This window comes from Mus caroli, chromosome 12 (genome assembly GCF_900094665.2).
Source record: "Mus caroli chromosome 12, CAROLI_EIJ_v1.1, whole genome shotgun sequence".
Classification (NCBI taxonomy): domain Eukaryota; kingdom Metazoa; phylum Chordata; class Mammalia; order Rodentia; family Muridae; genus Mus; species Mus caroli.
In genome coordinates, this window is record NC_034581.1 from 14,089,461 (window position 1) to 14,115,655 (window position 26,195).

The 26,195-nt window shown below is 49.3% G+C and overlaps 1 protein-coding gene across 2 annotated transcripts in view; it reads left to right on the forward strand.

Moving 5' to 3' along the window:
* The first annotated feature begins 220 nt into the window (after positions 1–220).
* Positions 221–26,195, forward strand: part of LOC110306813 (hippocalcin-like protein 1) — a 146,733-nt gene continuing 120,758 nt past the window's right edge. For both annotated transcript variants that reach the window (XM_021178930.2, XM_021178931.2), the window contains exon 1: positions 221–458. The gene's annotated coding sequence lies outside the window, so the exon portion shown is untranslated. The remainder of the gene's footprint in view (positions 459–26,195) is intronic.

Genomic DNA, 26,195 nt, shown 5'->3' on the forward strand with positions numbered 1-26,195 from the left:
AGAATTTGCGAGTGATCAGGGTGATATATGGACCAGAGTGGGCGCACCGAGGGTCCAGCAGCGGGTGTGGCAAAGGGCGGGGGCGTGACCAGGCTGCGGCTGAGGCGGGGCTAAGACTGGGGGCGTGGTCGAAGCAGGAGGCGGGTCCGTTGGAAACTTGAGTGCCCGCCCTTGCGATGCGCCCCGCCCCGGCCTCCGCCTCCGGGTCCCGCCTTCTCTTCCCTTCCTTCCCGGGCTGGCGGCGGCTGCGGGTGGTGGACCTGCAGAGCGGCCGTCGCCCACACCTCGCTCTCTCCTGGGCCGGCGGATCCTTTTGTCTCTCCGAGCGGCGAAGGTCGCAGAGCAGGCGCGGCGGCTGCGGGCGCACAAACGCCCGCGCTCTCGGTCACCTCCCCAGCCTCGGCCACCGCAGAACTTGGGCTCGAGAAGCCAGCGGACCGCGTCCAGCTCCAGAGCCGGTAGGGAAGGGGAGGCTGCGGGACTGCGGGGCTGCGTGGAGGGAGCGTGTGTGACCCGCTCGCTGCGACCCGGCTGTGAGTGAACGGGTGTGTGTGCGCCGGTACTGATGGTGCCTGTTTCTCTGCGTAGTGGGCTTGCAGCTGACCGCGGACGGTGGCGTGGCTCTAGAATGGCGTGCCCTCGTGGGGATCGTTGCGCTCGATGGGATGTGCACTTTTTAGACTACGTTTGTGAAATTGTGTGTTAGGGCACAGTTGCCGGTGGGGATGGGGACTAGTGCTGGCGGGGTCGATGGGGAGCCGCTGTGCGCAGAGTGGGGGTGGCGGGGTGGGCGTGGGCGGTCTGCCCGGGCAAGCTGAGCCCCCGGTTGGTGTCGCTCCGCGCAGTGCGTAGCTCAGGAACCTGAGGGTACAACTAGGATCCGATGGGCAAAGTGCCTGCCTAGTGGCAGCGGGCGTTGACACCCCTCACGGGGTGGGGTGGGGGCGGGAGGTCCACAAGGTCCACTTGGATAATTGTGAGCTTTGATGAGGGATGGGGACCCGCTTGGCAGTGTTCAGCTCTGGGACAGTGGGGAAGACCAACCCAGCCCTGGCCTCGCCGTGACCCGCCCTGAGACCTGAGCCTGACTGAGATGGGCCACCTTTTTGAGTCGCAGTTTGCGTCTATATCAAGTGAGGGCGGCCCCTCAGGGGCTATCTTGACAGTGTGAGAACGTACTACACGTAGTTCTTGACCCAGAGTCTTGCGCACAGTAGGTGCTCTTCATTGGATTCCCATCTCTTTAAATCTCTTTCTGCCTTTATTGAGGATGACGCTCTCATTTCCTCCTATACGGTGTTGTGTGCCTCCTTCCTTGATCTAACTTCACAGCGAAAGCTTGGAAATTGAGAAAGTTTAGGCGGCTGGGTGCGTTGCCTTCTCTCCGCACCTTACTGGCTGCGTGACACGGCCCTCGGATGTGCGGGAGCCCGCAGCGTAGGGCGCTAGCCCGGAAGGCTCCTGCGCTTGGGCAGTGTTCCGGAAGGCCGCGACTACAGATTCGCGAGCCCTTTTGTTCAACAAGTGCTTGGAGGATGTCGATCTGGAATTAGAGTTGCGTTGAGAAAGTGACCGTCTCTGTAGACTGGCAGGCAGTCTGGGGTTTCAGGAACCTTTCTCCCGGCCTGGTCATTCAGGAAGCCACCCCCTATTCTAGCCACTAACAAGTCCACCCAGAAGAGGGTGTTCGCCAGGACTCCAAATCCTGTTAGACACCCTCCACCCCCACCCCCAAGCCCCGCCTGCCTTGATTCCCATGCAGTCAGTCTGATGCGGGAGGATGAGGTCCGGGTGGCACCCTCCTTCCAATTCCACCCCTTGATTTAAGAAAACAAATGTATTTAGTATTGAAACCTGGTAAAACTACACTATCCTGAATATGCATACTGATCTTGGCAGTTCAGCCTACCCCATTTCAGTATTTGCACTGCGCCAGGCAGAGGGGCGGGCATGGGGCTGCGTCAGGGACCTGCCAGATCCTTTGATTACTTCCCCTCCCTACCTTGTTGTTCTCAGGATCCTTCCCTGTTTAAAAACAGCTTTTAAGTCAGGCTCTCAAAATGGGGCACTGGTGGGAATGCCTGCCACCTGCCTTTGTATGGGATATGTTCCAGAGTCCTGCATGCTCTGTGGTGCTCCCTACTTATTCTCTGTAAGAAGCTGGAAGGTTTAGCAGGTGTTGTGACATTGGAGCAGAAACCTCCGGTTTGGGTCCTTTGATTTGTCTCCTGAGTCCTGAGGTCTTTGAGATGATGGCCATCCAGGGATGTCATAAGCTGATTTTTTTAATCCTGATGTCAGGGACTCACTTGGAAAGCCACCTGTTCTCAGTCTTATCAAATGATTTATAACCTAAAGAAAAAAAGGCGTTTGGTTGGAATCTTATCTCCCCCAAATTAGATTCAATAATCGTTTATTAAAAACCAGTCTAGCTTTCTCAGCTCAGAAGACAGACCAAAAGGCTGTCTTGTTTTGTTTTGCCTTCCTGGTTAAAGCCAGCCGTTTGTCTCAAGCAAACCAGTATTTTGGCCTTAGATCTATTTCTGTTTCACTTTTGAAAGCGCCTGTAATTACCACGCTCTTGAGGTTTTATTGGATAATGTGCCAATGGGAAGGCCCAGGGGCTGTGCCTCTCCCTGTAGTGGGATGTAGTGCCGCAGCCTAGCCTTACCTGCTCCTTTGAGCCCTACTTTGACACTGTTCCCTAGGTGGTACATAGCTGTAAATGTGTCATAATAGACCAGGAGCCATGACTTTGGGAATGGATGTCTGGAAGGCTGTTAGCTTTTGGAGAGACTAGAGCAGGTGGACAGCCCAGAGGAACAGGGGTTTGCCCAAACTGGCCAAATACTCACAACCAATGGTGTGCTGAGAGGGGAGATTGAGAGGGAGGGAAGGAGAGAGACAGGGAGAGACAGGGAGAGGGAGGGGGAGAGAGAGAGGGAGGGAGAGGGGAAGGGGAGGGGGAAGGAGGGGGAGAGAATTGTTTTAGACTTCAGGTACAAGGCTATGCAGAATCAGAAATTTCCATGCAGGGAAAGGGAATGGGTTCAGGCCCCCTTGCTGGGCCAGCTCCATTTTCTAAGGAGGAGTGTGTTCTTCTGCTAGGTGGTCTACTTGCACCTCTTAGCCTTGGAACTCAGTCCTCAGAATCTCAAGGGTTGCCTTTCACACCCAGTTCCACACTGACCAGACAGCAGGATACTTTCATATGCCTTCCTCCCAAGCTCCTTCTAAGACGTTAGATTGTGCCTTATAAATGGTGAAACTCTTGGAGTTTGCCTACAACCCAGTGATAATCCCAGACCCTCATGGGGAGCCCCAGCTTTTATTTGGTAGCTCTGTTCTTTATCTAGGTTGGGATCTGGTTTGTATTAGACCACTTGCGTTCCAGCAAATCCCAAACCATGCTTGTTTGATGTGTGGGAATGCTGGCCCAGGCTTGTTGGGGGATTATGTATGTTTTTTTGAGTGTTTGTCAGGACCTGATGTTATTGTGCTTGGGAATGGAGGACCCGGTTGGAGTTAGGATGAGCTGACACTTAGAGATTTTAACTGTGCTCTGCTTTGAGGCTCCCCACTCCAACCTACAGTCTTTGGGGCTTCTTCAGGGTAGCTGTGTATCCGTAAACCCCACATCGTTTGTGTAGCTAGCTCTTTGGAGGTTGGGTTCTTACCCTGTGGAGGATGTAATATATGGAGATAGTGGGATGGGCTGAGGGGCTCCCTTAGTGCCTCTTACTCTATGTAGGGAAGGATAATGTTCCCTTCCATCACTTTTTACCAAAGAACAAAACTTGGCAGGCCAGGCTCTCGTGGAGCAGAGCAGGTTTTAATATGTAGCTTCAGGTAATCAATCAATCATATATATTGACAGGTGGGACATTTCATAGGTGCTGTTGAGCAAAGTGTGAGGCTAAAGAAATTTTACACACACACACACACACACACACGAGAGAGCCCTACTTTGACCATGTAGGTTCATGTAAAAATAAATTTCCAAGGCAAAGCTCGACACCTCTGCATTTATGAGCCATGACTACCTGAAGCCTCCCTTCTCCAGCCTCTCCTTCTGTCACCCCAGGGCAGGTGAGAGGGCTTCTTAGAGCGCAGTTCCTTTACCTTAACAAACCCAACACGCCCTGGCACCTGCTAATCTCATGTGCTTGCCTGCTTCTGTATCTGTTTCTTTGTGGTGTTTTAGGTACAGCCTAAGTTGGCAAGCAGCCAGGAGCCTGGGGGTGGAGGTGCCAGCTCAGCTCTACCTGTCCTCGGTCCTCAGTCCACAGTGTTCTCCAGGAGCCAGCAATGGGTCTGTGACTAAGAAAGCTCAAGACTGGTAATCACACCATGGTGAAGAGCCTGTGATCCTAAAGAAAGGAAGAAAAGGGTGGAGATGTAGCTCTGTGTTAGATCATTTGCCTGGCACGCATGAGGCTCTAGGCCCAACCCCCTAGTACTGCCAGTTACATTTAAAATGGAAGCAGGTGGGGGAGGGGAACTCAACACAGCTTTGGTGGATTTTGCTTCAGTATCTTTGGGTCTCCATTGAAACCGTCCATTGCTCTAAGTCTGCTTCAGTCAACGATGAGTCCCTCAGTAGTAGTAGTTTAGGCAGTACACCTGCCAGGTCCTCCAAACTGTTGGTGACACACAGCTGTGTCGCCTCCTTGGCTGCAGCCCTGGTCCCATGTTCTGGGATGGGATATGGGGTTCATGATGCCCGTCCCAGCAGGTCCAAAACTCTGTGTGTTGGCCACATCTTCTACCCGTCACGTCTAGACAACATCTGGGTCTCATTTTCCATCCCTTATTGCACCTGGTGAATGTTCAAAGTGAATCTGAAGTGCTGACCTGTTCTTCCCAGTCAGAACAACCACCTCCTCCCCCTCCTCCTCCCCCTCCTCCTCCCCTTCTTCCCCCTCCCCTTCCTCCTCTTCCCCCTCCCCCTCCTCCTCCTCCTCCCATGTAACTTGGCTGTGGTTCTGTCACTGCAGCCCTGTTACCAGCAACTCAGTGTAGAAGGTGCACATTTGGTCACCTTGCTCTCCTCCCCCCGCCACACACACACTTGGGTTTGACCTCTCTCAGTGAGTGCTATTTCCCACACTTCTTGTATCTCCCAGTCAGGCTTTGGGCAAGCTAGACCTGGGCTTTTCTACTGCTGGTGCAAAAGCTAAGGGCTTGAGCTGAGGATGGGGTGGGAAAATCATCAGAAAGCCTTTGGAGCTCAAGAGACATATGTAAGGGAGCCCCTGTCCCGGAGCAAGGGGGCTTCTGGAGGAAATGCCCTACTTGGGAGAGGGATGTAGAGTGGAGGGCTGGGTGGTTTCCACCTCTCTCTAGCCTCTTCCTCCAGAATTTTGTAACTACAAGATTCCTACCTCTGCAATGATATACTGTAACTCAGATTAAGTTATGCCTACTTGGCATCCAGTTCAATGGGGTTGTTTTTGTTTTGTCAGTTCACAGTTATATAACCATGGCCATCCTCTGGCAAGGGCCCCTTGAATCTTTCTGAATGATGCTTCATCTTCATGGGCAGCCACCGCCTGTCCCAAGTTCCATCCCACACAGCCGCTTGTGGTCTGATTCTATGACTTACTCTCTCTCTGTCTCTCTGTCTCTCTGTCTCTCTGTCTCTGTCTCTCTCTGTCTCTGTCTCTGTCTCTGTCTCTGTCTCTGTCTCTCTCTCTCTCTCTCTCTCTCTCCTTCCCCTTCCTAGGTTTGAGTCAAGGGATCTCTTCCTTGGATTCATCTTGGAGTCTACCAGGTAGAATTAGCTTTTCACCTCCATGTTGATGGAGAGAACTGGGCACTTGTCCCTGTTACTTCTGCATGGTGAGCTCCCTGACATAGTGCTGGTACCCAAGGTTAACTCAGAGGATGTTAGCTGGGCTGACTGGAGTTGCTTTTATCACAGTTCTTTCTATCTAAATGGCCAATACCTAGCAGAGCATTGAGATTGTGTGTGCTTCAGGTGATGTGGGGGCCTTGCTACCTGCACCATCTTACTTCATGAAGAACTTGGGAAGCAAATGGTATCTAACTTGTCGTTTAGATGTAAAAGCTGAGAAGGCCCAGAGCAAAATCGCCTAAGACTATCTGCACTGGCAACTGATGAGCCAGGAACTGAGCCAACCCTTTCGTCCTGCTTTGGTTGTCCCTTGGTGCTCAGCATTGCCTGGCCTGGGCAGATTCTCAATTTGACCTATACAGGACCTGTCATCAACCAAGGCAGCACCTTTCAGGGGAAGCGTGGTAGGTGGTGTGTCTTCGTTTGCCTCCATGTCTGGTTCAGCTGGCAGAAGCGACTGCATTACCCACATTTAGAGAGTTCTCTTGGGAAGTCAGTAGCGAGGGTGGGCATCCTTGCTTGGAGGGGGTGGTTGAGTGTCAGGGTGTACTTTGATGCTTTGTGCATTTCAGAAGTAGCGTTCTTGCACTTGTGGGTACTAAGGCAGCTAGCGGAGGAAGATGCCCTATTTGACAGGTGCACCAGCAGAGGAACAAAATGGCCCATGTACCCCATGCAGACAGTGCTCAGACTTCAGGTCTCCAGAACACTCCCTTAGGTTACAGGTTACTTCTCTCCCGGTGGTACAGGAATTCCTCATGGTAGAGCATTGAGTATGATGCAGGACTTGAGGACTGGTCATAGTCCACGTTCTCGGATGTATTATCCGAGAGGGTTTTGGGCCCAGAGGAAAGGTGACAAGTCTGTGATCACAGTCACTGGTTAAACCTCCTTGAACAGTAGCGTCTCTGTGACATTAGGTAATCCTTTTCAAATCAGGCTGAAGGGACTGGCAGATCTGTGTGTGAGGCTACTGCAATGGAGCTGGGAAGGGTCTGGGATTAGAGTTCAGAAGACTATCATTTTGGGTCTACCTTGTCTCGTGACTTCTGAGAGTCCCTGCTCAGGCTTCCTTATCACCCAGAAGGGACCCTGATATTGGGGGCTGCCCAGATTAGTCTTCATGGTGCTTGTCAGAATCCATGAGGCTGGGCTTCCTGCCCCTTGCCCCAGGGAGTGCTTGGAAAGTGTGTGCTGCCTTTGGATGCTGGTGTCTTCTCAGGCTGAGGAGGACTACAGGGAATGTTTCCCGTCAGCCTCAGAGCAGTGTGCTCACAAGTTGTACCATGTTCCTCCTCCAGCAAGGGAATGCTCAGCTCTTTGCTTTCTCTCTGCATTTAAAGGATGCTTCCTGGAAGCAGAGCCGATGGCAGTCCTCACCTCTCCCTGGCACTTCCACACTTTCCGTTTGCCTCCCTCTAATTCTTTTTTTTGGGGGGGGCACAGAGAACCTCTTAAAAGCCAATAATTTCCAGGATCATGCAGGCTTTGGTTTTTGTTGTTGTTGTTTCTATTTGCCACGGGGGACTGTTAATAGATGCTCCTGGCCAACTGAATGTTGTCCAGCCTGGGGTCCAAGGAGAGCTTTTCCACACAACCCCTGCCCAAATTTAGCTGGGTAGAGATACACTTTGTTAAAAACCCTTCCACAGTGCCCATGTGGGTCCCATATTTGGTGGCACAGCCTGTACAGTGGCATGGCCACAGCCTCCAAGTGGGGTATGTGACCTGTGGCTGCTGCCTTGGTTCCAGTGAGTTTAGAAACAAGCCTTTCTGGGACACACCCACGTTAGCACTCTGGGCTGTCTGGAGGATGCCACTGCCTTCATCCTGAAGGCATGGATGGATGAAGGATTACTACCCGTCCCCTATCTGTACCTAATGCCATTCTGTTGCTGAATCTAAATGTTCCCCTGGCCTCACTGTTGGCTGAGAACTTGTGGTTTGTGAATGTCAGTGAGACTGGGCCAGGGGAAGGAAAGCACAGAGGAGGAATTTCAGGGCCTCTCAGCCAGGGAATCCCTGCAAGGCATATAAGGGGTTCCCTATTGCCTGAGCTCCCTTGCATAGCTTGTCTTGGGAGAAGTTACTGGCTCCCTAGGAAACTATGTCACCAGGGTCACCATCAACGTCAGTCAGTCATCACTGGTCGCCATTACCATAATCACCATTATGATTACCATCACCACCGTCATCATCATTATCACAGTCACCACAATCTCCTCCATCACCACCACCATCATTATCATCGTTGTCGTCACCATCATCACCTCGTCTCAGCACTGGTTTGGCCTTTGGGTCATTATATCACACGGCACACTCATGCCACGTGCCCTACAGTCTTCCATGATTAGGGGTAGTAGTTATGAGGGGACCTTGGGCAGGATGGCTGTGGGCATAGTTAGCTTGATGGAGCGTGATTCTGAAAATGGCTCCAGAAGAGTTACAGATCTGGAAGCTTCTGGAAAAAACAAATCTCACCCACTCTTTCAGGCAGTGTTATCTGGTCTGTGGTATTCTCTAAGCCCCTCTAGAGAGCCCAACTAAACTGCTTGGGTGTTGTTTGCCCACCTGTCCTAGGGCAGTGAAGCTGGAACCCTGTATATTTCTCCTGCTTGACGCTCCCTTACTAGTGTAGAGTCAGGAGCACAATGGCTGCCCAGGTGTGTGCTGTAACATTCCCCACTTGCTCATCTATAGGATGATGATGGTGGCATTGAATTATTTAAGATCTCCACAGCTTGCCTGAGGGCTTGGTCTGCAGGCTCATGTGGCCAGGCCAGTGTAATGGTGGCATCTCCTTTGTATGTCTCTGCTCCGTGTGCGCTTGTTCTGGGTGCTTGTTCTGGGCATTTGTTTAAACAGTCACACGGTGGTGACCCCTATCCTGCTAATGTCTGGCTTCGACTTTGCATGGGGAAGGCTCTCTCTAGCTTTCAGGCCCCCTCATCTGTCAGATGGGGTTCAGAGCTGGATGACTTCCAAATCCTCTGTCAGTAACACAATCCAGGAAAAAAATGGTTAAAAAATGCAAACTTGTGTGGTAAGACGTATCCAATGAAGAACACTGAGAAAAACGTATGTAGCCAGACTGACTCTGACTGTGGCAGGGGGGGGCAGGCGAGAGAAAAGAAAGAAAAAGAAATTAAGGAAGATCCTCTCTTAGAAAATACAGACACTTTGGCAACTGCTGTATTGCAGAATGTGATAGGAGGAGGGGACCCAAGCCTGGAGTGCAGACCAGACAGAAGCAGAGAGGGGAGGGGTAAAGCCTGGGAACTGGGCCTGGGGCTTTCTTTCATCTGCCCAGGCCACCATTCAGTCTCTGCTTTGTTGTATAGGATAAGGAAGGAGGGGCTCCTGGGAAGGAGGTAGGAGAGACCCTCACCCACAGTGGGAGTCTGGCAAAGGTTGGTAGGTGAGCCCAGCCTTTGGACTCTGGATTCAGGCTCTGGACTCAGTGCCTTATTTAGCCTTAGCTGTGTACTGTTCTTACAGGGTGCTCTAGTAAGCAGCCACAGGTCACATACCCCACTTGGAGGCCGTGGCCATGCCACTGTCCAGGCTGTGGGCATTGTGGAAGGGTTTTTAACAAAGTGTTTCTCTACCCAGCTACATTTGGGCAGGGTAAGGCCATGGGTGAGGGTGCCATCCACATTATAATGACGGGTTTGTGTTCTTGGGAGGGTCTGTGTTGGTGGCCTAAGAGCCCGGGACATGGTGCTTCCCAGTTTGATTAATTGTAAATTAGGAGGCGTCAGCTCTGTGAAGTATTGCACAGGATGAGCAATCATCTTATTTTTTTAGACCAGAGTGTACTTAGTGATGTAAAGTACTGACCAGATTCTGCTTCAAATTGGTCTTGTGAGAGGATTCCTATGAATTCTTTTAAAATTAGCACATAGTTGGATAGTAGGAGTGGGTTCCTGGGGTTGGACACTGGGAGTTTAAGCATTTCCTAAGTATGGGGTTGGGAACAAAAATATACAATTATACAGACAGCTTCATTTTACTGATGTTTGAGAGAGGGAAGCCAAAGGAGACTACAGGAAGGAATAGGCTAAACTACAAGGTCTTGAGTTTGACTGGGAACTGATTTCTCTTCCCTGCAACGTTGTATCTCTGTGAGTTCTAACTTTTCCAATAGGCATGCGTGATTTTTGTAATTCGAAAGACCAACAGCCTGGAGAGATGGCTCAGCAGTTAAAAGCACTGATCTAAGTTCGTTTGGTTCTCAGCACCCATATGGTGGCTTACAACCATCTTTGACTTCAGTTCCAGGGGACCCCATGCTCTCTTCTGACCTCCATGGGCATAGACATGCAAGAAGGCAAACATGAAGAAAAAGGAAGGGAGGTTAGTTGGCTTTTAGAGGAAGCCTGACCCCAGCATCCCTAGCTTGCTCCCTTTAATCTGTTTACCCAGCTTCCCGCCTATCCCCAGACTGTCTGGAACCCACAACTTCCATACTTGTGACTGTATGAATTAATGGAAATGTATCATAAACACACCATTAGAATTTGGTAACTCAATCTAAACTCAATATTGAGTAAAATGCATTAGGCTGGATATAAGGAAAGAATGTCCATAGTCCTCCAAGAAATCCGCCTTGTCACTGTGGCCTAGGGCAGTTTGTTCCCGATCCACAGTACATTTCTGCTTTGTTTGTTTGAATTTGGACATTCACTTGTCTTTTGATCTGAACAAAGCTTCCTGGCTCCCGTTGCTTTCACTTGGAGTATTATTAAAAAAAAAAATTACTTAGTGTGCACTGTGTATGCCCGTGTGTGTATGTGTGTGCATTTGGGGGGTCAGAGGACAAGTTGCCAGGGTTGGTTCTTTCTGTCCACCATGTGAGGTCAAGGCATCAAATTCAGGTTGTTTGGCTCTGCAGCAGGCACCTGTATCTGCCGAGCCATTTTGGCAGCCCTCATTGGGGCCCTTTGAAGCCCAGGGGCCAGTGGTCTCAGTATTCTCGTTGTCCTTCCTGTCTGTCCATCTGACTGGCTGGCTAATGTGTCCAGTTTCACTTTTGAGAGTAACCTTTTGTGTTCCTGTCCAGCCATCCCCTCAGGAACTGGAGGTAGGACTTGCTGACATTCCTCCGTGGGAACCAGAGGGTTCCTGGCATGAATCCTTCATCTTCTCCTTTGAGTTGGATGCTGTGGGCTGATGTTGGCTGGGCTGTATTTATCTGCTGGCTGGGAATGGGGCCATCTCAACCCTCATTAGGGTCAGACCAGACTTTTGGTGGCATCCCTCCAGAGGCTGTTATTCCCTGTAGTTTTTCTGCCGGAGTCCAGGCTATTGAGTCAGCAGTGGAAAGTTAAGAAGATGAGGTAGCCATCAGAGAAATGGGCTAATATCAAAGATTAATTTTAGGGCGGGTAAGGAGAGAGACTCTGCAAGCTGGGCTATCTCCAGGCAAGTAGTATTGCTGTGCCCTGTGGGAAGCCCACAGTTGCCTTTCCTACCAGTGGCTCAGTGGCTGCTTATTGTTCCTGGGATTAGATGTGTGTTGAAGCACAACTTTATGGCCTATTTTCTGTATTTATGACATGGGGAAAGAAACTTGCAATTGTCAGCAAAATGCCATTGAGTTGGTATGTAACTTTAAGGCTTTCATTGTAAGGATGCCAAATTAAAAAGGAAAAGGAAAAGGAAAGAACAGAGCTCTAGTGTTCAGACATTGTTCTTCCTGATGCTGGGTTCTCTGGCAATTCTAGGATCCAGCACCAAGGCAGGAAGCCTGCTTGCCTGTCACTGAAGACAGGTATGTTGCTATGGAGACCAGGTATGCCACCGTGGTTTCCTGGGTACCTCAGTCATCCTAGAAATGGACTAACCCCCACCTTACATGGTGTTTCTAAAGGAACTCGTATGCATTAACTTTCTCTAAGCAGAGGTCAGCTGGTTTATTTCACTCACAGCATGATTTCTGACGTCATTTGCCTTTAACCCTCCTCTGTTTAATTATTAATATCTCCCCTTCCCTGCCAGAAACACTATGTATTGAGACTATATATTGAAAGCAACAAGACTTTTAAACCTTTTACCAAAGCTAGGAAGCTCGTTTAGCACGAGTTCCCTGTAGAACTCAGCAAGTGAGTTCAGCCAGTATGGGCTGTGTGCCCAGCCTTGACCCAGGGTCCGGGACGTCGTTAAAATTGGACTGCTGAGTTTGTGTTATGGCCACAGTCACTGCATTCTCAGTGTTCTATCACTAAATACCCGAGAGAAATAACTTAAAAGGCCCAGGAGTGGTGGCACATACCTTTAAACCCAGCATGTGGGAGGCAGAAACCAGTGGATCTCTGTAAGTTGAAGGCTACTCTAGTCTACACAGTGAGTTTTAGGACAGCCAGGGCTACAGCCTGTCTCCAAACAAACAAGCCAAACACACACACACACACACACACACACACACGCACAACCTTGGAAGGTCGAGAGGGGCCAGCAGATGGCTTAGCCTGTAGGACATTTGCTGCCAGGCCCAGCAGCCTGAGTTCCACCCCTAGGCTCTGCATGGTGGAAGGAGAGAGCCCGTTCCCAAAAGCTTTCTTCTGACCTCCCACAGGCAATACAAATAAATGGATAAATTTAATATCAAAAATTAGAGGTAGAGAGGTTTATTTGTGTTCTCTATTTCAGAGGCTAGTCACTCGGCCCCCACGGTGTGACACAGGAAGTGTCGAGGTTGATGGGAAACAACTCAGGAGGAAGATGTCAGGGTCCCATTGTTTTGTTCTGGGCAGGCCCTTGATAACCTGATTTCCTTCCACTGGGTCCCACCTCTTGAGGGTTTCACCAAAGCCTTCAGTCCTGATTGAGGTTTGTCAGCCCCACCCAAACCTAGTCAAGGCTGGAAAGAGGGAATCTTAACCGAGGAAAGGCCTCCATCAGATTAGCCTGTCAGCATGTCTCTGGGCACAGTTTCTTGATGAATGATTGACACAGGAGGACCAGTGCCACAGTGGGCAGTGCCACCTCTGGGCAGGTGGTCCTGGATTGTATAAGAAAACAAACCAAACAAACCATGGAGAGTAACCTGGTAAGCAATGTTCCTCCATGGCCTCTGCTTCGGTTCCTGCCTCTAGGTCTCTGCCCTGACTTCCCTCCGGGATGGAATGTGATCTTAGAATTCTAAGATGAGATAAACCCTCTCCTCTCTATGTTGCTTTACGTCCTGATGTTTTACCACAGCAATAGAAACCCTAGTTATGACAGAAACTGGTACCAAGATAATGGAGTATTGCTATGATCAAACTGACCATGTGTTTGAGGAAGAATTGTGGAGATGTTTACAAATTTGGGTTGGAAATGCCATTGAATCCTCAGATCTTAATGGCCAGTTCTCTTGGGGGAGGGGGTAGGAAGATAAAAGTACTGGGAGTAGTGTAGGTGCTGGAGGCCTGGCTTGTATACTTCCAGAGGACATAAATATTATCAGGGCTGTATTTAGTCAAATTTTGAATTAAGAATTTGTGGTTCTGGTCAGCTGGGGCTGAAGGATTGGCTGTGATGAACAAGAGACCAGGACCACTAAAGTGAAACTTTTGTTTTCCTGGGATGATCAATACGGGTCATCTGGGGTTAAAGAATCCGCCGTAGTGGATCATTGAGGAGAAATCTTCTGAGAAGTGTTTCCTCACAGTCAGTATGTAGAAGCTGTAGTTAAGATGGGTCAAGGCTGTACTTTGTACTTGTAGCTGAACTTTGTAATGCTTGAGAGTCTCCCACTGGTTTTGATGGCATGAAGGGGTCATGAAGAGCAGCTGAGGCTTGGTACTGTGAGAGGCCATGGAAGGCCATGGTACAGGTACAGCCTCAGTTGCAGTAGAAGCTCCAGGATTAAGGAGATCATGGAGAGAAGTTGTTACTTGGCACCATGTGGCAGGGTCAGAGTCCCTGAAGAGAGGCTGTTGGTGAAGGTACAGCCCAGGTGCAGTGGAAACTCCAGAGTTTTGGAGATGCTAGTATCAAGGAATGACCACCAAGGACAGCAGCAGCTGTTGAGTGGAGCCAGCCTGAGTCTGTGACATGAGATGTGTATGCTGTGGGCAGCAAAGCCAAAGAGGTGGAACTGCACAAGGCCACAAGATCATTACTGAATCCCAGATGTCTGGCAGTGAACTCTTTTGGACTTTCGTTTCCCTTTGATGTGAATGTACCTGTCCCCTGGTTCTTCCTTCTTGGGCTAAGAAATCATCTAAATTGTTCTGATCTTTACAGGGGCTCTCAGTCAAGAGACTTTGGCTGTTTTTGAGGTGACCAAACTTTTATTAAAGTATTGAAATTTTAAAGACTTATGGGACTTTTAAAAGTTGTATTATTTTTTGTATTGCTATATTAACATATGCTCTTGGGGACAAATGAGAAAGGAAAAGATTGTAGTTGTAGTGAAGCATTATGTCAAGTTGACAAGTTGTCAGTTGTCCTGGTTGATTTTGTCAACTCGATACAAACCTAGACATAGCTGAGAAGAGGGACTTTTAATTGAGAAAATGCCTCTCTAAGAGTGGCCTGGAGACAGGCTGATCTCTGTGAGCTGCAGGCTAGCCTGATCTACAGATAAGTACCAGGACAGAAGCCTGGAGGAGTTAGAGAAAGGACGGAAGGAGCTGAAGGGGTTTGCAACCCCATAGGAAGAACAACAATATCAACCAACCAGACCCCCCAGAGCTCCCAGGGACTAAACTACCAACCAAGGAGTACACATGGAGGGACTTATGGCTCCAGCCGCATATGTAGCAGAGGATGGTCTTGTTGGACATCAATGGGAGGAGAGGCCCTGGGTCTTGTGAAGGCTAGATGCCCCAGTGTAGGGGAATACCAGGGTGGGGAGGCGTGAGTGGGTGGGGGACAGTGGGGGAACACCCTCATAGAAGCAGGAGGAAGGAGGTTGGAATAGGGAGTTTCTGAAAGGGGGGGGGGACCAGGAAAGGGGATAGCATCTGAAACGTAAATAAGGAAAATATCCAATAAAAAATGAAAAAATAAAAATAAAAAGATGGGCCTATAGGCAAGTCTATGGATAGGGTGTTTTCTTAGTGATTAATGTGAGAGGGCCTAGGCCACTGTGGGCAGTGCTTCTCCTGGACAAGTAGTCCTGGACTGTATAATAAACCAGGCTGAGCAAGCCCTGAAGACTAAGCCAGTAGGCAGCATTTCTCTGTGGCCTCTGCTTGAGTTCCTGCCTTGGCCTCCCCTGATGATGGATTGTAACCTGTGAGTTCCCCAAGTTGCTTTGATCCTGGTGTTTAACCACAGCAATGGAAACCTAACTGAGACAATAGAAAACTAACTAAGCATATGGGCCTTTGGGGGATACTTAGTCCAAGCCATTGTAGCTGCAGGCTTTGTGATGGTGGTAGGGGCTTGGCTCCCTGCTGACCCGAGGATGGAAACTCTCTCCCTGTCCCTATGAGGAGAAAGAGTACCTGCCCTGCTAGGACGACCCAGCAGCTATGTGGTGGGGTGGTTGGGATTCATAGGCATCTCTTGTGTATTATCTGTCTGCTTGCTTATGACTGTTTTGCATACCTGGTAGTTCATGTCCACCTGGGCCCTTCTCAATTTCTCCATAATCTTTTTTTATCATAGTTTTCTTTCTTTTCTGCACATAGGTGCATATGTATGTGAATGCATGTGTGCCATAGTGTGTGCAGAGGTTGGAAGACCTATAGGGGGGTTTTACTCATGGAATAATCTTGTCACACATGTCCCCCTCCCAACACATACACCCCACCAACCCAGATTTCTAAATGCAAGCTAGAGCCATCAGCTGTAGACAGACCGCTCTTGTGCTGTCTAGGTCTTCACATAACGGTACTTCCCTGTCTCCTTTCCTTCATCCAGCTGGGGCACTGGCATCCTCCAGTCCTCGGGGTCAACAATCCTTAGTCTGTGGTGTCCTGGAATCTGAGGTGGGCGCCTTCCTCGGCTCACCCGGGGCTCTCAGTCTTCTTCATGTGATTTGGGAACCATAGAGCTACTATGGCTTCTTGCAGATGACTGCCCAGCTCATGCATGGTCTTGGGTGGTGATCTTGAGGGTCTGTGTCCATGACAAGCATGGAGAGCAATAAATGACTTTACTTGTTCTACCCCCACCCCCGCCCCCTTGTCTTCTGTTAAGATAAGGACCATATACAGTACCTGCCAGTTGTCCTTATAGTCTGGAGGTGAAAGAGAGAGGATTGAAAATCTGTATAACCAAAGAAAGGAAACAAAGAAACAAAGAAACTAGTTATTAAGGTGTAATTCTTATACCACAGAAGCCATTGTTAAATTTATTTATTTATTTATTTATTTTTGTAATTCTGTGGGGCTGGAGAGATGGCTCAGCTGTTAAGAGCACTTGTTGCTCTTACAGAGGACCTGAGTTTGATTCCCAGCACCTACACGGTGTCACATGACCATCAGCAACTTCCAGGACTCGTGTGATGCACATCCAAACACATAAAATCATAATTTAAAAAAAATGTGTGATTCTGCCACTTTTAGTATTCACATAAAGTTGAATACAAATGGATACAATCAGATTTCACAACACATCCATCACCCCGAGGAAGAAATCTCATAGGCATTACCTGTCACTTCCCAGTCTCTCTAGTCTTCCCTAGGCCTGCAAACCCATTGCATGTGTTTTGTTTCTATGGATCTGCCAACTTTGGACATTGCAGGTAAACAGAACCATCAAACACGTGACCTTTTGTGTCTGGTTTCTTTTATTGAATACACTCCGGTGCTTCTTGTGTGCATGCGGTATCACATACAACTGCATACTGTGAGTTTACATGGCGTGTAACAACCCCCTGCAGGGGTATACTCTCCCCCCACCTCTCTAGTTCCTTTATCTGGTGATGAACATTCGGGTTGTTTTTACTTTAGGTCACTATGAATAACATTGCTGGGGACATTTGCTTACAAGTCTCTGTGAACATAGGTTTCATTTCTCCCAGGCAATGTACCAAAATTCTGTTTCATAGTGAGTCTTCCACGAAGGCAGGCGGAAGGTGATCTTTGAGGTTGCTGGCTGCCTGGAAGTCTCAAGCATGTGGGAATGTAAGTGCAGAAAGCCCTTCTACACAAGGCTAGGAAACAAAGCCCGACCTCAGTCTCCTCCCCTTACCCCCCCACCACCACCCCCCTGGACGTTTTAGCAAGGAGACGTTCAAGGTCAGTTAAATGGCCTCCCCATTCCAAAGAAAGCACCCAAATCCCAAAGCTTTCAGAGCATCTTATCTTGTCTGGATAGCTGATATAATTTCTGGAAGTAGGGCAGCCTTTTTGTGACCATGAGACTGAAGTTCCTGGACCTAGGCCAGCATAACAGAAAAACAAACTAGGTCTTTGATGGCCTCTTAAACTCTGAGCCCTGGAGCCTTGGCACAGGTGTAACATAGAGAAAACCCTCTTTTGTCTAAGCCACTGTTCGTAACCAAATGTGTTCTTCATGGATCAAATGCCCAACACAGGATGAAGCATTTCAAAGTCCCCCAGATAGATCACTGCCTGCTTGAGAGACTTTCTGGTCCCTTCTTCCTGTTACTGTTCTTCACTCAACAGGCTAGACCCTGTTGGTCACCAGGATGAGGGGTTCCTCTGATAGACATAAAGGATGTTGATAATTACCATTTCGTTGTTCTGTGCCTTCATACATGCTGCTCCTCCTGCTGGGAACGCCACCCCCCTCCGCCTGTCTGTGCTTGCCAGAGGGTCACTCATCCTTCAAGTGTTGTACTGAGAAATGGCGCAGAGGGTGGGAGTACTTGCAAAAGCACAAGGACCTGAGCTTCAATTCTCAGAACTCACAAAAAAAGTCAGGCATGGTTGAGTGGTGGCACACGCCTTTAATCCCAGCACTCGGGAGGCAGAGGCAGGAGAATCTCTGTGAGTTCGAGGCCAGCCTGGTCTACAGGAGTTCCAGGTCAGCCAAGGCTACTGCACAGAGAAACCCTGTCTCCAAAAACAAACAACAACAAAAAAGCCAGGCATGGTTTGTAACTCCAGTGCTGCAGGTAAGACAGAGACAGGAGGTTCTCAGGAGCTAACTGGCTGCCAGGTTCAGTGAGAGACCCTGACTCAAGAGAATAAGGCAGCGTGTAATAATGGAGCAGGACACTAGACCTCTCTGGCCTCTGAGTGCATTGGGTGCATGCATCTGAACACACACATCCCAATACACTGCTCATACAGATGCCCAGGCACACAGATACAGATTTAATAAATGTGGACTGCACAGCTCCTCTTCCTTCTGGGATGCCCCATGTAGCTTGTAATCAACATGGCAGAGTGGCATTTTCAAAAGAAACTCATTCTCCCCAGTAGGTGGAGTCCCCAAAGAGCAGGGTCTACACAGACCCTATTCTTCTTTCTGTCTGGCATCTGGTCTTGCCCAGACCTCCATTCAGCCCCTGAGATGGATGGAGCTGGGGTGGATGGTAGCTGAGACTATTGCAGATGTTGGTGTCAAGTGTTCTCCCCTTCCTGCACCTCATTCTGATGTGCCTTACTTTATCAGGCATGAGCTACAGCAGCAGTGATGGAGTCTACCGCCTGAGCTTCAAGTGCACTAGCCCTGGCAACGAATGACACTTGTTTATCATACAAATAGGTCCAGTGCATGCCTAGGCTCCTTCCAGGCCCTTGGGACACATCAGTGGGAAAGTGTCCCTCTCCTCTCTAAGCTTCACCGTGGCTCCTTCAGAGACACTTCGGGCGTTTGACCCTGTCTTTCTTGTCTTTCGTTTTATAGTAGGATCCAAGAACATGGTCTAAAGGATGGGCTTCAAGAGCCAGTGGGATGACTCTGTGGGTAAAAAGGCTTGCCACCAAGCTTGATTATCTGAGTTCAAGCCACAGGACTCACATGGTGAGAGGAGAGAACTGACTCTTGCAAGTTGCCCTTGAAGTACCACATGTGTGCCATGGCCTGCATACAAGCACATACATGTAATAAATAAAATATTGATTTTTAAAAAGAGGGTGGACTTCAAACCAATGGCCCTGTCATCTCAGGGAAAGGAAAGAATATTGAGCAAAATGAAGTTGAGGAAAGTCAGGGGAGAAATCCCGTTGTGCATCATGGCCTTTGCGAAGGACCAGCTACATCTTGCTAGTTTTGGAGTCTGTGCTGAGAATGCATGGGCCACAGGTGAAACCTAAAGATGTTGTTATGTAAAAGCCAATTAAAATTAATTAAATGCAAATACTGATTCATTGTAATGTTAATTTTAAGCCCTGGATCAATCAGAGGCTGTGGAAATGCCAAAGTTGTTAAGGCTGTGGTTGTCATGGTGACCAGCTGCACTGAGAGGGGCCCTGTGCAAAGTCCTTCTGGGGGGGGGGGGGGATTGCTCTGTGCTGACCTCTGCAGGGCAGGGCAGGGCAGGATTCTGTGATTCGGCCTGGGAGTCTGGAGACCTTATGAATCTCAAGAATCAATTCATCCAGAACTACCTGTTGGTTTCCTTGGGAGAGTAAGTCACTTCTCTTCTGCCTCGGTTTCTCCCAAGGGGTGTGCTGGCTTTTGACTCCCAGTGCCCCTCACATAGCATGAGGACCTGAGTCTATTCCCAGAATCCATGTAAATAAGCTGGACTTGATGGCCTGTGGAGGCTGAGATGGGTCCATCCTCCGGGCTTGATAGTAAGCCAGCTTAGCTAACACTTGTTGAGTTCCAGGCAAGCAGGAGACCCTGTCTCATAAAACAGAGTGGACAGTGCCTGAGGAATGTGTCTAAGGTTGACCTCTGGCCGCCACGTGCACAACCAGTGCATGCACACATATGTGCACCTGCATACACATGCATACACCACAGAAATATTGAGGTTCAAAAGGTGATGTATCTGCACTCCCTGGGCTTCATGGTGGCAGTGCCAGAGTAGGCACGGGGTCCCAGGTTTTATGGTTTCCTGTACTTGGGGTTTTTCCCAGCACCCACTTCTGCACTGGCTGTTCAGAGGGTGTTTGCAGGGACTTTCCGTTTATTGTCACGTTGGTTGGCTTTGCATGGAACAGTACTGGGCCTGGGACTGATTGCCTTGCTGTGTTTGGGAGAGCAGGGTTGCAGCGGCTTCCTGTGACTTTAAGGCATGCCGAGGTGCACAGCTGCGAGCTCATATTAAACACCTGCCCTAGGTGCGTCTGGCTCCCAGCCCTCTATCAGAGTCCTGCTTTCTCAGGCTCAACTGGGGCTAATTAGAGCCACTGCTGGCTGGCTTTGGGTCCACTTACTGGTTGTGTGAAGCAGGCCTGGCCTTTCCTCGTGCTCTGTGAGGGACTTTTAAATTATGTGGGAAGTAGACTTGTTCTGCTATGTAACCTGTGCAGTCTCTGAACTCGCCTGTTAAGTGCGGCTGTCTTTCAGGGCTCCGATACTAAAAGATGGAGGTCACCAGAGGCCCGAGCTGTGTCCCCCACACACAGTGGCCTAGACACCATTTCAGGGCCCATAGGAGACTACATCTGGACTGAATAAAACCGGGAAGTGGCAGGTTCCACAGGAAGCTCTGCTCCCAGTCTGGCTCCAGGCTGTCAAAGTTAATTAATATGTTGTAGCTGTGTTTCCTTTGTTTTCTCCTCCACATAGGTGTGTGTGGGGAGGTCTTCCTACCCACTGGCACTGGTCAAGAGACTCTGAAAGGATGCCTACCAGCTTGCGTGGTGAGGTGAGAGGCAGTTTCTGACATGCTACCCTTGGGTTGTGACAGTAGATGGCAGAACCCTGTGGTGAGTCCTGCTTTGATCTTGATGGCCCCTCTTTAGAGGTTGGGTTAGGGACAAGGCTGGGAATTAACTACCAGGGTGTTTATGCCTGCCTTTCTTCCATATTGGCACCCTGAGTCTCACCCCTTGCCTGGGAGGTAGTAGGTGTACCGAATGGTTTTATATCAACTTGGCACAAGTTAAAGATACTCTCAGAGGAGGGAAACTCAATTAAGAAAATGCCTCCATAAGATCAGGCTGTGGGCAAACCTGAAGGACATTTTCTTAATTAGTGATTGATGGGGAAGGGCATCTTGGCCCATTGTGGGTGATGCCATCCCTGGGCTGGTGGTTCTGGGTTCTATGAGAAAGCTGACTAAGCAAGTCAGGAGGACCAGGCCAGTTATCAGTATCCCTCCACCTTCTCTGCATCAGCTTTTGCTCCCGGGTTCCTGCCCTGCCTGCGTGAGTTCCTCTCCTGACTTCCTTTGATGATGAACTGTGTGGTGAAAGTGTAAGCTGAATAAACTCTTCCTTCCCAGTTGCTTTGGTCATGATGTTTCATCAGAGCAGTTGTAACCCTCACTAAGATGTAGGTGAATGGCTCCAGGCCATGGTAACAGAGAGCCGCCTTGAAGCTGGTCTCCCAGCTGCTGAGTCCCAACACAGGAGGGAGGCTCCACTCAGCCTCTCTAGCACTTGTTTTTTTTTTTCCCCCCCTCTCTCTATAGCCTTAGTAAGGAAATAATACTCTGAATTCTCCCTTTGGACAGAATATAGACAGGATGCCACACCAAGCCTGTGCATTAGAATTGGCCAGCACTTGCTAACAGATGCCTAAGGTTCTTAGCATGAGCCGCTGGCCATCACAGCCTCTCCTCCGTGTCCACTGTGGATCTCAAGAAGCTGGGCTGCTGCCGTTTACCAGATATACACCCCTCCTTTCCAGCCCGTGGCTTTTTGGTCATGCTCAATTCATGCCCTTCTTCACAGAGAGAGGGCTTCTGCCTGGGTGCTTCCTCCATTATTAACCTGTGGCTCCTACACTGTGGTGAGAGGGAGGGAGGGACAGAGGAAGTGCAAGGACCTCTGCAGCATTCTGTGACCTCCCTGTGACCTCACACTCTGTCCAGTGTACCAGGCACTTGGCCTCGAGCCTCACCTGCATCCTGTGATTTGCAGCCACAGCTGAGCCAGGAGGAATGTTTTACCTTGCTCAGCTGCAGGTAAATGATGTCACAGAGCTTAGTCCTGCTTGGGCAGAATGGGTACTGTCAATCCTGGGGTCACTCGCTCACACAGGTGACCTGTGGGAGACCAGGTGCTCCTCTCTGTTCCTGCAGAGTATGTTGGAGTTAGACTCTTCTTTGCTTCCTGAGAGTTTCCAGTCAAGACACTTCTGTGAGCCTCAGTTTCTCCACATGTGAATCATACTGACTTGCTCAGACTCTCGTGGGGATTCTATGAGCTTTTCCTTCTCTTGCTCATGTGAGTTCCTTATTTCAGTAACACTGGAGAGCGTTGGGTTTTGTTTTTTTTTTTTTTTTAATTTTTATTTTTAAGCCCAGGACAGGAGCCAGTTTGCCAGAGTCATCTGTGGGTGTTGGTAGCCTTACCTTCAGCAGGACTTGAATTTGGCCAGCAGCCCTGGCTTATTCCAGTGGAGAATGGAGTTATTTAGAGCCAAACTGTGGGGGGTGCTTAATTCTCTGGGAAGCATTTGCTGCAGATGGTGCTAACGTTAATGACTTACTATATATGTCTTCATAAGTGGGTGATTTATGGCTAACACCAGACCCATAACTTCTCATTTCCAGAAGCTTCATTTGTAATGGCCTGCTACATTTAGGAAGTGTGAAGGACTTGAGCTGAGGTCATTTCTGTTCATGAGCTGTAGGTGGGAGGAACTGGGCCTGTGGGACACTGAGGGACAGCCATAAGGGATATCACCACCTCTTCAGGAATGGTCCACAGTGGGCAGCTGATGGTCATAAAGGACACAGAGGCCCAGGGAGGTTAAGTGATTTGTCTGGGTTTATAGCTCCCAGTAGACAGAACTGAGATGCCTCTGACCCTCAGTGTGGAATAGTGTTTCATGCAGGGTAGCTGTGTCGTTTGTTCACCAGCATGATGTGTTCGCCTACCTAGGCTGAGGGATGTCTAGGCAGGTAGTAAAGTGTCATTGCTGTGTGCTGCTGGAAGAGATTAGCATGGGAGCAAAGGCTAGCATTTAGACTAATAGGTTCCCCAATGTGGGTAAGTATTGTATTGTTCCTTGAGGGTCTGAGTAGATGCATCAACGAAATGTATTGGTTATTTTTATTGATATGACAAAGCAACTTACTAAAGGGTTTCTTTGGGCTCACAGTTTGAGGGTACAATTCATCATGATGGGGAATTCAGGACCTTGAAGTAGCTGGTCACATTGTGTCCAATCAGGAAGGAGAAAAAGAGACCGGATGGTGGTGGGGTCTGTTGGTTTGTTTTGTGCTCAGCTCACATCCTTTTATTTAGATGTGTACTGTAGCCAGTGGGATGATGGTGCTCTCAGTCAGGAGTGGGTCTTCCTGTCTCAGTTAAACCTCTCTGGAAGCATCCTCAGAGATACACCCAGTCTCCATGGTGATTCTAAATTCAGTCAAACTGACAATGAAAATGAGTCATCACCCAGGAGGGAGAGTGGACATCATCTCTTCGCTTTGGTCACCATGCTCCTCGTTCTTGAGCCTCTGAACTTGGCCTAGAACCCCCACCAACTGATCTCCCTGAGCTCCATCTTACAGACAGCAGGATGTTGGACATCTCAGCCTCCATAACCATGAGGACCAGTCCCTCATCATCTCTCTATAGGTCTCTTTGTATTTTACTGGCTTTCATTCCCTGGAGAGCTCTCAACACCATAGCAAGATTTGGGTTACTTTCCTACCCAAACATTCTCCATTCAAGATGGTAGGTCACCAGCTCAACGAAGTGGTTTTGGAGACCTAATTATGCAAATTACCTTGACATGTGGGAGCTCAGTTTAGCCTGTTACACATGGAAGTGATAGTTTGCCTAAATAAGCATCAGCCAACATTAACCCTGAGGAAGGGAATTATTCTTGGGCTTCTTTTGGATACCTGTCTTGTTCTCTCTAGGAATTAGCTTCCTGCCCACCACTAATGCCTGCTAAGCCACTGTTCTCCAAACACAGAACTGCCTGTCTCTGTGGAAATGGAGAGTCCCCAGCCCATGCCTGGCTTGGCCAGCCACTGGCTGCCTCTGGCTGAGCAGTTTGTATGTTAAGTGTAGCCTCTCAGCTCACCACCTGCAGAGTATCATATCAGCAGCTCCTGGAAACTTCTCTCTTCCCTGTCCCTTGCTGTCACAGCTTATTTTATTCTCTTGGGACAAGGGATATTCCTTTTCCCCCCTGTCGCCTCCAGTGCTGTTCTCCAGCCCTACGTGTGGTACACAGTCCTCAGAACGCTCTTTAGAGAGTTGTCTGCAAAGTGCAGTCACTACTCTGAGACTGGCTGGTATCCCTGGGCTGGACTTGGGCTCCTGGAGACTTTCCATGTGAGTATCAGCCTGGATGCTTTGCCTCTGTTCAGGGTGGTTCATTTGCCTCTTAGGACTTCAGGGCATCCCTCAGCTCCCTCCCTCCTCCTAAAAAATTCTTTGTAGTCTTCTATGGACCTGGAAATGTGGCCATGGGTGGGGTTACCACACTGACGCTCAACTCCAGCTGAGCTGCAGAGGACCAGCACATTTGAGTGGGCTCATTGGCTCTGTCCATGCTGTGAGCCTCAGTATGTGTTTTATTAACATTTTAGGAATGTTAGGAAGGTTTAGGAAGGTTTAATTAAACAGGCCTTAGCCCAGGCTGGGGACGGAACTCAGCTGCTAGAAGGCTTGCCTGGCATGCATGAAGCTCTGCAGGTGATCTTCAATATCATATAAACCTAGTTGTGCTGGAGTGTGTCTGTAGTCACAGCCCAGCATTTAAAGGTCGAGGCATGATCATCAGAAGTTCAAGGTCATCCCTGGCCACGTAGAGAGTTCAAGGCTAACCTGAGCTATAGGAGCCCCTGTCTCGTTCAAAACAAACAAACCTTTAGCTTAAGTGTGGAGAATACTAAGCAGGACAGTCTCTAGACCCTTCCATATCTAACCCATTGTTCTTGAAACCTGCACCCATTCTTTATAATTTTGGATGTGCTCAAGAATTCGTAGATCATGTTGGGTGGCCTTGGGTCTGTGACAACCTTGAGAGCCATTCGAGATATGATCGACAAGCAAAGAACCTGGTATGTGGGAGGGACCAGGGCCTGTGACAGGGAGATGTCCCTGGCACTGGCCTCCCGACATGTCCCAGAACAGACACTCTGTAGAGGGCCAGGTAAGAGCCACATTGCTGCTTTGGGGCACTGGCTAGGCCTTGGACTGACTCCTCACTTCAGCCCTGTGGATAAGGGCCACACTAAGAGAAGTCAGACATGGCTTTGGGGTAGAGTAACACATGAATCCACTCTCAAGCTACATGGAAGTAGCAGATGCTGGGAGCAAGATGCTGCCCTGTTCCCTGGCATCAGGAAGGATACCAATAAGAAGCCTGTGATGCCTCCATCCTTCCCACAGGCCTGAGGGAGACCGAGTCTGATGTGAAACAAGGAGCATCCCCAACAGTACAGGTCTGGAAAAGGCTGGATTCAGCAGAGACTTAAGGGGCCTTTACCTTGCCCTGCACTTGTCAGTACAAAGGACTGTGTCCTACTCTAAGGACAGGCGCGGAGGTTCCTCAGCCACAGATGCTGAAGCAGAAGTGACATTCTGTGAACTCAATGCTGGACCTGCTTATCAAACCCCACCCTTCCTGCCTTGACAGAAGAAGATGACACAGTGGTTCCCAGAGGGGAAGTGACTCTTGGAGATGACAGTGAGTTGGGGTGGAGTCTCCACTGTCTTCCCTTCCATTTAAGTGTCCTCAACCAGTGTCTCCCCAAGAGGTGTCTTATGTTCTTGGGGCCTCTCTCAACTCTAGCTGCCACCCCATGCCCGCCCTCAGTATTTCTCAGCAAGACCATGTTGGGCCCCCCAACTTTTCTTCACTAAGCTTCTGTCTAAAGGGGGTGGGAGATAAGGGTAAGGCTGTGGCCCTGGAACTCCTAAGCTGAGTGTTATGATTTAAAAGAAAATGGTCCCTAGAGGTTCATAGGGAGTGGCACTCTTAGGAGGTGTGGCCTTGTTGAAGGAAGTATGTCACTGGGGATGGGCTTTGAGGTCTCAGATGCTCAAGCTGGGCCCAGAGTGTCATCATCACTTCCTGCTACCTGCTGATCAGTATGTAAAACTCTCAGCTACCTCTCTAGCACCATGTCTGCCTGCACACTGCCTGCCATCCCTCCCACCATGGTGGCAATGGACTAAATGTCTGAAACTGTAAGCCAGCCCCAATTAAATGCTCTCCTTTATAAGAGTTGCTGTAGTCATGGTGTCTCTTCACAGCAGTAGAAACCCTGAAGACACCAGGTTTTTAATGGTCTGATACTTGTTTATACCTCAAAAGAGACAACTGCAGTAGGTAGGAGTCATCTCCATTGTGTGTGTGTGTGTGTGTGTGTGTGTGTGTGTGTGTGTGTGTGAGA